At 32.2% G+C, this 13,995-nt stretch overlaps 1 long non-coding RNA gene across 1 annotated transcript in view; it reads left to right on the plus strand.

The window, feature by feature from the left end:
• The first annotated feature begins 4,195 nt into the window (after window positions 1-4,195).
• The window catches only part of LOC139905235 (uncharacterized), a 58,484-nt gene continuing 48,684 nt past the window's right edge, over window positions 4,196-13,995 (plus strand). The window contains exons 1-2 of the long non-coding RNA XR_011779877.1: window positions 4,196-4,296; window positions 5,036-5,149. This is a non-coding gene — a long non-coding RNA (uncharacterized lncRNA). The remainder of the gene's footprint in view (window positions 4,297-5,035; window positions 5,150-13,995) is intronic.

Consider the following 13,995-nt stretch of genomic DNA (forward strand, 5'->3'; position numbering starts at 1 on the left):
AAGTGATGAGTTCGAACCAGAAATAACGTTTCTCATTTCCTCGCGCTCTCTTACGACCCCAACTTTGAGTGCGAAGTATAACAAAGTGAAAATCATTTATGTTGATTTAGATGATGTTATGCCTGTTCGTCCATTCATGAGTCTTCTCGAAGTTGAATCCATCATGTCTTCAGTCTAATGATAATAGTAAACGGAGAAATAAGTGGGTGCATGGTCCACCATTCTAACTACTATCGTTTTTGTTCATTTTTCTATTATATAAAGAAAATTATTAACTAATATTACCTATTTGCTCTCTGGTTCGAACTCATTAGCCATTACATAAGTGAGATTATTATTTACATTAAATAAAGGATGAAAATCCTTCCACCCGCCAAGCTTTACCTAAGGGTAATTTTTCCTCGGCAAGTAATCCCACGGCAAACATTCCCCATGTACATTTTCGGTTAGCTTTACTGAAACCTTAAAAAAAATAATCAAGGGTACCATTTCTAGCTTGTAGCACCATATTTGGAAATAGGGTCGTGACGGTAATAGTATTGGTATTTCGGTAGTTTTTCATATTTTTTCAACTAAAACATAAAAATACATTTGAAGGATTTTGTGTGGGGTAGGACTTGTTTTATAAAAAAATGTTTTTGAAGTGAAGGGGAGAGTTACGTCATCACTGGGACTTTTTTAATGACAACTTCAAGTATCGGCTCCAATATAACATAGTACCGTATTTAATGGATTAGTGTTCTGATATCACAATAATATTGATATACCAAAAATACTATTTTTGATGGTAGAAGAGGTCAAAAACCAAGCAATTTCGACCTAAAAATTACATTTAAAAAGGCCTGCACCACGCCAAAATGGTTTGAGAGGTCTCAGACTTTGACAAAGTCTGCTATGTGGTTGTCCTTATCATAAAATGTATTTTTTGCTGAGTTGGAAAAATATTGAGCTAAAAACTTGAAACATTATTTGGTATACAAGACCGTGAAGTCCAGTAAAACGACATAAAATGAGAGGTTGAGAGTCTTAGTAACAATTTGATTCCAATTTTGCCATGAAAATTTAAGTTACAACTATGGAAGCCACGTGAGGAGCGACTATTATTGAACTAGTTCGAGCAGCCGCCAAGACTATCATTGGTTCTACCAGTTAATCCAAGACGACCGTCTTTAATGTTTTAAAGCAACTGAACGAGCCGGCCGACTAATTCATCTGGCGTAGAACCGACAAGAAGAGAACTCTGACATTTTTGACCGTCCTGAAGAGATCAATGGCGGCGAATCCAACAAAGCCTATATCGAAGATGGCCATGTCCCCTCTAAGAGCACGATGGCAATGAATAGAGTCCCCAAACCTGGGACCTCACCTCCTAAGTTCTGGTATAGGATTGCGCGGGTCACGGCGACTGAATAAAAAGTTATTTATATAGTTAAATGAAGGCCGTATATGAATGACTTTGTACTTTCGTTATTGAGCTTGATCCGGTCAGACTTTGTCTGGATTTATCTGTTAGACCCTGTTTGCATACTTCCCTCTGTCATTGTTATTAATGAATAAATTGAATAGAATTTTTGACGCATAGCGTCGTCATATTTGACCCATAAATAGGGCCAATTTCGACATAAAAATTTGATTTTTTGCCAAATTAGTATGCCTGCCACCATGCCCAAAATAGCGTGAGAAGTATGAAACTTTGTCAAAGTCAATTTTTGCTATGTGCTACTGAGAAAAGATATTTTTGCAGGGAAACAAAAATATTAACCCAAAAACAGAACAGTCTATTTCTTTCTCTGTCATCATTTTATTAATGAATAAATGGAATTGAAAAAGATGAGGAGGGCAAAAGTAGGTAAACACATAAAATAAAGAAAAAACTACCATAACTTATGAATATTTTTTCATCTATTTAACACGAAAAGTTTTATGATTTTTTCAACAACACAGCTACACTTACCAAGAAAGTTTTAAAAACTTACCTTAGGCCTTTCCTTTTATTTGATAGCTAACTTAACATACTTAAATGTACTATTTTATCCTGAACCTAAACAAATATTTTATGATATCCTGTAACATAAACTTCTCATATACATAATTTTATTCATACTCATATTGATCTTATGTAGTGGTTGACATTTCATTGTTTAATTTTAATATTTAAACAAAAGGTTTCGTGAGGATATTTATTTAATCATCTCAAAAATAGTTCTTGGCAGAATATGTGGGCCCTCAGCTCTAATAATAAAAACAGAAGAGTGGACTCCGCCTGTGCTATCCACTGCATTTTTGTTCTGAAGATATGTCTCACTGAAGCTGAGGCATTGTCCAGATATCAGGTTGTAATGTACCGGCTGTTTTGAATCTTCTGTGCTCTTTCCGACCGTCTCCGGTTCTTCTATTCAGAGATAAGACGTCTTGTTGTCCTCCTAAATGATTTTGCACCAATGTCGTTCCGGATGAAAATAATGAAATGTATACCACTAAATAAGATCAACCCTGTATATATAGAGCATTTTAATGGCTTCGCCCTGGCTCGATTTTAGCAAAAAATAAATTACATTGCGAGAATATTAGTAGAGTTGTATAAAAAATGGGGCATTTTTTAAAGGAGGCAATCTGACAAGTATATATTCTAATTTGGTTGTTTATGTCCTCAAGATGAGGAATCCGATTTCTCTATAGGGGCGTTGGCAAGAGGTGGGCTGCAGCCCCCCCCAATTAAGGAAATATTTTGGTCAGTATTATTATTATTTTTTTTTTTTTTTCAAAAAATATAGTTTCTTGTAAGTGGCTGTAAATTTTTAAATTTTTTTACAAAAAATTTAATATTTGAAATATCATTTTTTATATTTTTTTTTCTAAAAATTCAATTGTTTGTGTATAGTTTTTGATTTTTTTCCAAAAAGAATATTTTTTTTTTGTGAATAGCTATGGATTTTGAAATTTAATTTTCAATTTTTCTTTCAAGAAAACTCCAATAACCAAGCCACTCCAAAATATAATCCAGCGGACGCCCCTAGACATGGATTGTGCTAGAAAATATCTGGCTTAGAGATAAGTTCTACTACAAAGTATCAGGTTTCGGGCCAGCTTGCAGGCTTTTGGGGGAAAATATGATAATTTATTAACTAAAAGTATTCTAATATATATTCATGAGAACTAAATATATTGAAAAAATTAGCATGTAATAACTAATTGATTATGTCAAATATCACACAATATCCTATGTATTTTTTGCCAGCTGTAGATCCCCTCGTATTTTTTAACTTATTCTTTTTGATAAATAAATGCTATAATAAGTTATTCTAAACGTTTGCTCTGTTTCCAAAAGGACAGGAATATAATTTCTTGGTGATTACTCGTTCTGTATATTTATTTATATATTAGCCATTTTATTATTTATTTGAAGAAATTTTGGGTATCATTACACACATACAAATGTATAGCTAGACTTTTAACTTTTACTAAGCCATATTATAATATTTAATAAAATACAATGAATATTTTAATATTACACAATATATATATTTAATTAATTTTAATAATAGTGAAAAAATAATATGATGGTCACAGTTGGGGAGTACATACTTAAGAGAAATATAGTAGTTGGTATGATTGATTTATTTGGCTTACTACGGCCTTATAATTTTGGGCCTTTTTTTGTTTCTTTTCGGAGGAAATGTTGCGTGATAAATAAAAGTAACGACGAGATAACCAATGATGTCATTAAAAAAAATCATAGTTATAATGCATTTATTAAAAAATGAGCGTAAACGTTTATAAATAATAAAGTTATACCCATAACAAAATACAAATCATTTCATTTCATTTTAAGAATACCCAGTTTTTTAGGTAATGAGTTGGTTTAAAAAAATCATCTATACCCATTCACAATCAAAGTAGCAATATTATCAAGTAAGATCAACTTGTTAGATCCTATAATATATTAATAAATTTGTAAATGAACCTTTTTATTGCTTATTTTTAGTTGAAACCAATTTTTAAATTTTGTTCTCAAAGTATGTAATGTGTGTTACTATAAAACGCTTAAATTATTGTTTTCTCTTAAAAAACTGATGTATTATGCCTAATGTATAAATCAAACAAGTTTTCCTATGTGATGTAATCGAACCAGAGACAAAATCAGTAATAAAATTAATTCAATAAGAAACACAATAATAGGTTATTACGGCATCAACTTGAATGGAAGAAGTGCTAATCACTTCTCTGTTATTAATTATTATTAAATATGATGGATTATTTATATTAGAAAAAGCTAACGAAGAGGCACAATATGAGGTAAGAGCATAATTCAATCATTATTCCAACAGAAAATAAACATTTAATGCATTTTTAAGTAATAAATATTATATTTTTTGAATAAAAATTCAAAGGGAACATCATTTTGAAACAAAAATAAAGAATAACTACGTATAAACCTCATTTAGTAATATATTCAGGAATAAACTTGAAGCAATAAGTCTTTCAGGCAAAGAAATGACCGTGTTAATAAAATATCTTTGCCTTTGTGGCCTACTCAGAGCTTTTTTCAAAAATGTATACTTTTTTCCCAAAATTTTCATTGTTTAGATTGTTTTTTTTGCCATGGAAAATCTAAACAAACGAAAATTTTATATAATATAATAAGTAGGCCTTTAATTCCAAAGGAAAAAAAAGTATTCGAGTTAAAAAAAAAAGTTTATGTATCTCTTTCTCAATACAAAAAAATAAGAAAAAAATAAACTCTGATAACTGAGTAGTATGTAAGGTTGTATTTGTTTTGAATATAGGACTTACAAATCATAATGAAATTATAATTTATCTTCAAAAAGTCTAAAATGTGAAACACATAAAGAATGAAAAGATTATTACATCTTTCATACTTATATATACAAATTGGAGTAATTGCATGCACAAGAATAGTTTCAAATCATTCTTAATTAAAGAAAGTATGAAAGTGTTCAATATTATGTCCAATGAGGACTTACTGTTATAATTCTGCAACAAATCCGCAAAATCATTCTTCGTCTTTTTTCAGCACACACAAATGTTGAATCCGGTTTTTCTATATTATTGTTTGTAGAAGAAAAAGAATTCTACTTTTAGTCTTCTGTGCGTTGATTGGTTGTATCAACGAAACTGTTGGAGTCAGGTAGGATAATTTTATAATTGCCAGACATCATTATTAATCAAGATTTGAAGGCCAAACTGCCAAAAATCGTTGTCAAATCAATGATATTAGTTTCCAGGGATTAGAAGGTTAACGAGACAACTATCATAAAGGGTATAGGCGAGGACATCAGATACAAGTTTAACAATATTAGAGAAGGTCAGCTATTGAGGACATCCCATAATGGACCTGAGATTACAAAGGTAAAAGAAGCTTCTCTCAAAGCTTAAAATCATCCAAATTTACTTTATCTTCATTTCTGTGACTATGAGTGTTATATTGGTGCTGAGAGAGGCTCTAATAAACGACTTAGAGCCAACATGGACAAGCTGATCTAGAATATTTACTCAACATTAATCAATCTTATAGATTCCCTAGTCAAGATGATATGGAGTCTCTTCAGAGTCCATATTGGATCTATTATTAAAAATACTGGTTGCTCCTAAAGTCTTGGAATTTTGTTTTAAAATGACAGTTTGGGAGTTTTTTTTTGTAAGCATCCGGTTTGAATTTTTTGGCAAGATAGTTTTAGAAGTGATATGAACTGATCTTGGTCAGATAAAATACTCTCAAGTGGATAATGGAAACCAATAGAAAGGAGGTTGCCGTTCTAGTACGGACCGGTCACATAAACAGCATTATCATGCTGTCAGTCATCAACCAGATGGTCTGGAGTGTCAGGAAACTGGTTTCTCTCTCAGGATACCGTTTTTCCAGGATTTATAAAGGATTTCATACTTACTCATGAAAATCCTGTGTATTTTGAGCATGTCAGAAAATAAACAGAAACTGAAAGTCAACATAGTAACTCTGACAGTTTGAATAATGTTCTGTAAGAGAGAAGCTTAGCTGTTATGACGTTACATTAGATCAGCTACAAGCAGCTGTGACTAGAGGTGAGGGGAAAAAGGAAATAAACAAATAAAATTGGCTACAATTATCAAATGTCGATCCCCAATTCTACTTCGAGTCCAACAAGGACTTAAAATTATAGCTCTAACAAATCCTCGAGGCTATTTCGCCGTCTTTTATGAGCACACACGAATATCAAATTAGGTTTTGAATATAATTGAATGAAGCAAAAAAATATTTACTAAGCCGTAAAGGCTTAATAGCATACATAGTAACAAATAATGATGTGTTGCACCCTCAGAAGCTGAGAGCAATTGTTATTCCTGAAGCCGCAAATAGTTCGTGTACTTTGACTGGAGAAGAAATTAAATATCTTCCGTCAACTTCAAGACACTATTTTTAAGCTTTAAAAAACATTTAAGGACAATCTAAAATTTAAATTTGAGACTTGTTTTTAGTAGTTTCATAAATTATCTTTGTTTTATTGTGAATCCCGGATTTTATTACCTCCGATAGTATTGATTTTATCAGTTTGATGTTCGTATTTTTTTGTAAATTTGAGTAATATTGCGATGACATCTTATCCCGAAGCTTTAATTTTAAATTAAAATGTTTATTTAGGTATACATTTTACGTAATTGCTTCGGTATTTTAGTTTAAGAACGAAAAAAAAAAAGAAGTTCACTACTTAGAAGTTAAATAACAATGACAACAGCTGAGTAAAAGCAAATTCATTATTCAGATGAAGAATTCCAAAAAAGGGGCCCACTCAAAAATACAAATAATTTAAATAACTGTTTATGCCTATCATTTTACTTGATAATAACAGAATCAACAGTAAAGGGTTTTTCATCACGGAAAAACTGTTTCCATGATATTTAAGATAACTAAAGATGCATTTACAGCGTTAGACACAAGTTTTTTTTTTGGACCTTACAAGTAAAGGTCGTTTTGAAGCCTCACGGACTTACCACCAGCATTTTTTAAGACTCTTGAACCTGTGGACATAGTGGACATTATTTTCTTGGCCAGCTCAGTTATTTTCATTCTCAAATTCACTTCAAAGGACTTTTGGGCAGCTTCTTGAGTTAGTTTGGTTGGTCCACCCCTTCAAGGTTTTCTTTAATGTTATCTCCAGCTGTAAGCTGATCCTCTTCGTAACGGAGCCGGTAGAAAAATATATGTGAAGCTGTGTTTCTTTTTTATGCAACGAAAATGTATTCATGTAAGATAAATATTTATAATATAAACCAAGCAATATTGATTTATAAATGATATTTAAAAAAAATGCAATCGTCATACTTATAGTTTAAGATGCATCTCTAGTGATTAACTATTCATGAAGGATATTAAGTTGGTTTGACTAGAAAGAAGTATACGTACTTTGAATTGAATTACCAATATGTTAATAAAGATAAATGATTTTTGCAGAATTTGGTTGCTATATTTTCATAAATCTACTCAGAAAATAAAATACAAGTTAAAAAATCAAGGATGATGTTGTGTTGAGTATGATTTTTCTGGGAGAAGTATTCAATAATTAAAGAAGGGATATCTGTTAAGAAAAAACTAAGTATAACAATTAGAAAAGGAAAAATAGTTGTTCTTTTAACTTTTTTGTTCATTATTTATGTATGATTTAAAATTTAGCTATAATATTGTCCCTGCTCTAATGCAATTTTAAATGTAGAGGATGCTCTTCCTTATAGCAGTAATTCATTTTCTCCCTCCAAAATCATAAAGCAGACAGCTGATATTAAAAAACGATATTAATTCAGGAACACCATATCCCTCGCTCCCGCCTTTTCCTCGCAGTCTCACACATATCCAATCTATAACAATGAAACATCATTAGTGATGTAAATCCTGTGAATTTTTTAGGTGTCTGTTTTTATTTTTATTTGGTAATCTGAAGAATAAATTTTCTTTTCCCTAGCAGTTGTCATTATTCTTTAATTCCTGAGTTGTGAACTTCCTTTCCTAAATAGATTACCATTCCTGTGTACTCATATAAGACTGAGCGTATCCCTGAGGATTTGTTGCGGATTTATAATTGTAAGTCCTTTTTGGACTCAGATTAACATTGAGGATCGATATTGGAGCAATTATTGCCAAACTCCTGGTGTATTATCTTCTCCCCCCCTTTTTACATTTGATCTCCTCCAAAACATTCCTTAAATTGCCAGGGTTACCATGTTGATTTTCAGTCATTATCAGTGATGGACAAGTTAACTTATATTTTTAACTAGTTAAGCTAAAGTTAATTAATATTTAATTTTTTAATAACTATTTGAATTACAGATAATGTCGATTCCAATGAAAATTAAATAATTAAGTTAAAGTTAATTTTGAATTTAATTTTTGTAACTGGTAACGTTTAAGTTAGTTAATTTTAGAGTACTTTCAGTCAATTTAAATTTAAACAACATTGGTTAGGTTGAAATTAGTTTCAATATTAAAGAGTAACCATTTAAGTAAGTCTATTGAGATATTTATTGAGGCTCTATAATAACAATGATTCTGTCGGTCTCTAAGGGTGGGATTTTATAATTGAACAATCACGGAAAACATACAGATTCAAACTTCCAACAACTTCTGTTTCGAGCGAAAAAGCATTGCAAGATAAACTAACTAATAAAATGAAGGTCAAGGAAGCTAAAATTTTAGATTTTTGAGTTTTTATGTAATATTAAACTATATGTAAAACTATGAAAATATCCGAGATAATATAAAAACGATTTGGTTTGGAATGACCCAGTTTCAAAGTTTGAACAAATAGATAGTGTCGACACATTGTTTTTACTAAATTATCGGCAAAATAATGATTATTTCAGAAAATTTGTTTTAGTATTTCAACTGAGAATAAAAAAAAATAACTTAACTTAATCCAGTTAAGTTAAAGTTAAGATAATGCAGTTAAAAAAATTAACTAGTTTAGTTAAAAGTTAATTTTGATAAAAAAATAAATAACTAGTTTAGATACAGTTAAAATAACACTTTTTAAATAATTAACTATTTAAGTTAAAAGTTAACTTAACTTATTTTACTTAAGTTAAAGTTTGGATAATGCAGTTAAAAAAGTTGACTAGTTAAGTTAAAAGTTAATTTTAATAAAAAAAATTAACTAGTTGAAAGGAAGTTAAAATAACGCTGTTTAAATAATTAACTAGTTAAGTTAACTTTACTTATCTAAGTTAAGTTAAGTTGCCACAATCTGGCCATTATAGACTGGATTTTCATCACTGTACGCCAACATCGGAGGTTGGGGAAGAGTGATTACAGGAGAAGGAGCCGTAGGAGGAAGTCTAATTCTAGGGGTATGAACATGGGGAACAAAATTGTTGTCATTATTATTTAATTCTAGAAGACAGAAGATCTAAGTAAAAATTAATAACTAGTGGCTGTGCTCATTATAAACGAAGAGTAACAATGAGGTTTTGCGCGGGAATTATAAGGTTTCCTTTTGTTCCTTGTTGAACTTGGAGTAATTACAGCTGTGAAAGGCTGGAGACTTTACTTCACACACGACTCGACTTGGAATCGTTAGTTAGTGTTATATATTTTATTACTTAAGTAGTCGTTCTAATCTTCACTTCTTTACTTGTTCCCTGTATGTACATTGTGAATATTAAGTAGGAATAAAGTATCTCTAATCAGTTCTAGATGGGAATCGGAAGTATTAAGACGTTCATTTATTGATCATAAATCCTTGATTCGGTATTCCCGTGGTTCCCCTTTAGGAATCCCTCATCCTCCTTCTCGTGTCACTAGCGTGCCTGGTGCCTTTTTGGGCCTACCCTTTCGGCGACGAGGAAGATAACTAATAAGTGATTTATCATCATTCTTATATAGGTAAATACACATCAGTTAGTATTTACTGAGTTAAAAAAAAAAAGACTTTATACTTTGTATCAGAGATGCATAAAATATGTCCTAGAAAGCAGGAGCAGCTTTTTCTAGTTGAACATCAAAACAAGCCTTGTTTTCCAAGCTACAATAATGATTAAAAGCAGTATAAAATAATAAATATTTAGTGTGCTCATGAAAGACAGAGAGTATTAATGAGGATTTGCATGGGAGTTACTTATGTAAGTCCTTGTTGCGGAGTAGGATTTGTGTTTATTCCTTACTCTCACAGCTATTTGCAGCTGATTTAATAAAACACCCTAACAGCTAAGCTGTTCTTCTGTCAAGTCCATAGTAACAATGTTAATACATCAAGAAGTTGGTTGGGTAAGCACTACAGATTTATCAAATGAATCTCTCTCTTTCTTTTTATTTCTGGTGACGTCATTGGGACGAGTCATGGTTATTTATACTATATAATTTAAAAAGTCAAAATATATATAAATTAAATCGTTATTATAGAAATGGTTGTTACTCAGTATTTTTAAGCGATATTTTACTTAATCTAATAACAAAAGTAAGTTTTTAAATTGAATGAGTTATCGATACACTAGAGGTCGAAATAATGAGATCTAATAATGGCTTTATCAGTATTGAATTCGACTTTTCTTCCACACGCCAAAATCCAACCCTTCCCTCTCGCAACGTCTTTCGGGTATCGGTGTTATCAAACACATCTTGGGCGTTTACAAATAGCCATTCTAGAGACTCTTTAAATTTTATTTACCTAAATAAATTAAAGATATGAAAAATCAAAAATATTAGAACATTTAATTTATTCACATGCCTTAATAATTTATGAAATTTAAAAACTTATTTTTGGCATTACATTTAGTAAAATATCGCTTAAGAAATATCGAGTAACTATAAATTTTTACTTTTTAAATTGATGTAGTATTTTGTATTAATAACCAAGCATCGTCCCAATGACGTCATTATAAATAGAGAAACATTTATATAATAAATCTGCTAGGCTTGGCCAGCCATGTTCTTGTTGTCCAACCTTGTTCGAGTAACATTGCATGATTATATATTTTTTTGTTGCGTAACATTGTTATAATAAGATTGTATCGTTGTAACTCCTATTTTTTTTTTCTTAGATATGAAGTGGGATATCTTTTCATCCCCTTGTAGCTAATTACAGCTAATTTAATGAAACGTCATGAGAGCAAAGCTGTTCTCCTCCTAAACATTCTTGAAATTCAGGATTAATACGTATATTTGCAGTTTCTTTAATTATTACATACCGAGAGGAAATGTCTGGATATGAATAAGACATTTAAGGGAGATCTTGTACTATCCATGTTGATGTTATTTGTTGACAGAGTATTATAATTTGAAATAGAGTAAATGCTTTAAAAATAAATTGAATAATTGGTTTTTTAATAAAAAAACACAGAATAAGGCAAATATTTCTAAAATAGAGATGCCCATTCAATTCAAATATCCGTATACGTCCTACCCGAAGGAACGAGGCACAAACATAGGAATGGGCAGAATAATTATCATATTGAATACTGAAATGTAAACAATTGTCTGCATGTGCAATGTTAAGATTTTAACTTGAATTATTCATAGCGGTAATTATACCATTTTTGTAAACAAAAAAACTCCCAAAAATAAGCTTAAGAAATGGTGGGAATGATACATATGGTCTTGCCATAAAGAATGATAAAGATACTGTATTGGATCCATAAACAGCAACCATTTTTTTGGCTGCCTTCTCTGCTTTTTTACTTTGGTTATAGTGATACGGAATAATTTTTAGAATTTTCTCTTGTTTTGCTTCCATTTTGGAACGCTGTAACACACAACTGACTTCATCAAACACAAAACTGTGAATGGAATTTTTTAAAATGAATGCTTAACCTTTAAACATACTTTAAGATCTTTTTGATGCAATGTCTAAATCGTGTGAAATTACTACTAAAGACATCTAGCAAAAACCGCTCAGAGCTTTTTACTTAACCTGTTATGTTACAATACAGGAAGAGGGGATCAAATTGTCGCCAAAATATTTTTCTTCAAAAAACAACACAAAATATACATTTTTTAACTTTTTTATTGAAAATCAAAACTATGACGAGTATATAGGTATAGAGTAGCCATTCATTCGATATAATCACCGTTGGCATCAATAACAGCCTCAATACGGCCTTTGAACCGGCCGCAGGGTCTTCTGACCATCTCATTGCCCATGTTGCCGAATACCTCCTTGATGGAGTCCATCAGGCTGGCCTTGGTGCTATGGGGATGTCTGTTGGTATGTCTCTCGACATAGCTCCAGACAAAATAGTCCAAAGGATTAAGGTCGGGAGAGTTAGGAGGCTACAAATTCTTGGTTACGACGTCATAACAGTTCTCGGTTAAACACTGCATGGAGATTTTGGACACATGGCAGGGTGCTGAGTCCTGTTGACACACCCAGGACCTGCCTCCAGCCACCCCTTGGATCCAGGGCAGAACCACCTTCTCCATAACATCCAGGTAGACCTCTGTATTGACCTTTAGACCCGTTTCAAACATGTGGGGAGGCATAACATGACCTTCACTGCTGACCACCCCGAACACCATGCCCGTTGCAGGGAATTTGGTCTTCATTACCTTCCTCACATGGCTGGTGCAGGTGGCTATCCACCTGTTGTTCTGGTTGTTTACCTTCTGATCTTAACAGAAATTCTTTTCATCAGAGAAAAACCACAGCGTCCCGGGCTGCTTTGGGTGCTTGAGCATGTTGAGCAATTTTGTTGACTTCATCAGCCTGTTGTCCTTTGCCTTCTGGGTCAAGATCTGGCCCACTTGCATCTTGTAGCTCCTGCAACTTAAATCCTCAGATACACAGATCCTTATTGTTTTCTCATGGCAGCCCAGATCCCTGGCCATGGCCTTGATGGACCTGTTAGGGTCATCCTCAACCATCTTCTTCACCTTGTCGACAAAGTCGGTGTCCCTGACCTTCCTGTCGGCGCCCTCCTCCTTGGATTCCCTCTTTATGGTGGCATCAACATCCCAAGTGTCCTCTAGCTTCTTACGGATACACTGAACAGTCCGTAAATTCACTCCTAAGGTTGAAGCAATCGTTGAATTGGAGATTTAACCTCCATTATTAACCAATGCCATTACTACGGCGGACCTCGAAAGCTCATCGTTCCACTTATAGCTCTTTATCTCCTCATATGATGACGGCATGGTGCTAACTGAACTACGTATCGTCAGCTGACGAGAATAGCTTTCCTATTTGGTAATCGGTTTTTTATTTGATAATGTCGTCTTCAAGTTATCGAGGTTTAAAGTAGGCGACAATTTGATCCCCGCTCCCTATATATATCCATATTGTCCCAAGGGTAAAACTGCAATACAACTCCCTACCGTACTAGTCCCAGACTACACCGCACTATACTATGATTCATAATAATTCCAAAATATATTTATACAAAATCCGCTGTGCTTGAAACTGCGTTATGCGTCCTGTATTTTAAACGAAAAGTTACAGACTGTCACACCCCATAGTGGATAATATATATATATATACTTTTCGTTTGGTTTTGCCCCTTGAAGTTTAAATTGATGAGAAAATTCTATCCTTCATTTAAAAAGCCATTTAACTTCAATTCTGTAACAGTCTAAGGGACATATTATCATAGCGTGGCAAAATGCCTTTCTTGGATTTTACTGAAAGATATCCATGACTAATCAAATATTTATTCTCCTTCATTATCATTTCGTTTTCAGCAGATGTAGACAGTAGGTATACAAACGAGAACTATAATAAATTAATAACTCTTCGAATAAAAGTTAAATACTTTTGTTTAAATGAATAGTATATGAATGCTTTCTACTAGAGATAATATTAGGCTGTCCAGTTTTTTGACTTAATATGGGTTTTTCCTCCTTTTCTAAGGAAAATCAAAAAATCCGTTTTGGCAATTTTTGCAGCCCTTCAGACCATCTAAATTTAATATTATATGATCTTCAGTGCAAAAATGAATTAACAAGTTGTACATTGAAATCTGAAAACTGACTAAATTTAATAATTAATAAAGGTTGAGCGATTAAAATTAATCTATATT

This window comes from Lepeophtheirus salmonis, chromosome 4, assembly GCF_016086655.4.
Source record: "Lepeophtheirus salmonis chromosome 4, UVic_Lsal_1.4, whole genome shotgun sequence".
NCBI classification, from domain to species: Eukaryota; Metazoa; Arthropoda; class Copepoda; order Siphonostomatoida; family Caligidae; genus Lepeophtheirus; species Lepeophtheirus salmonis.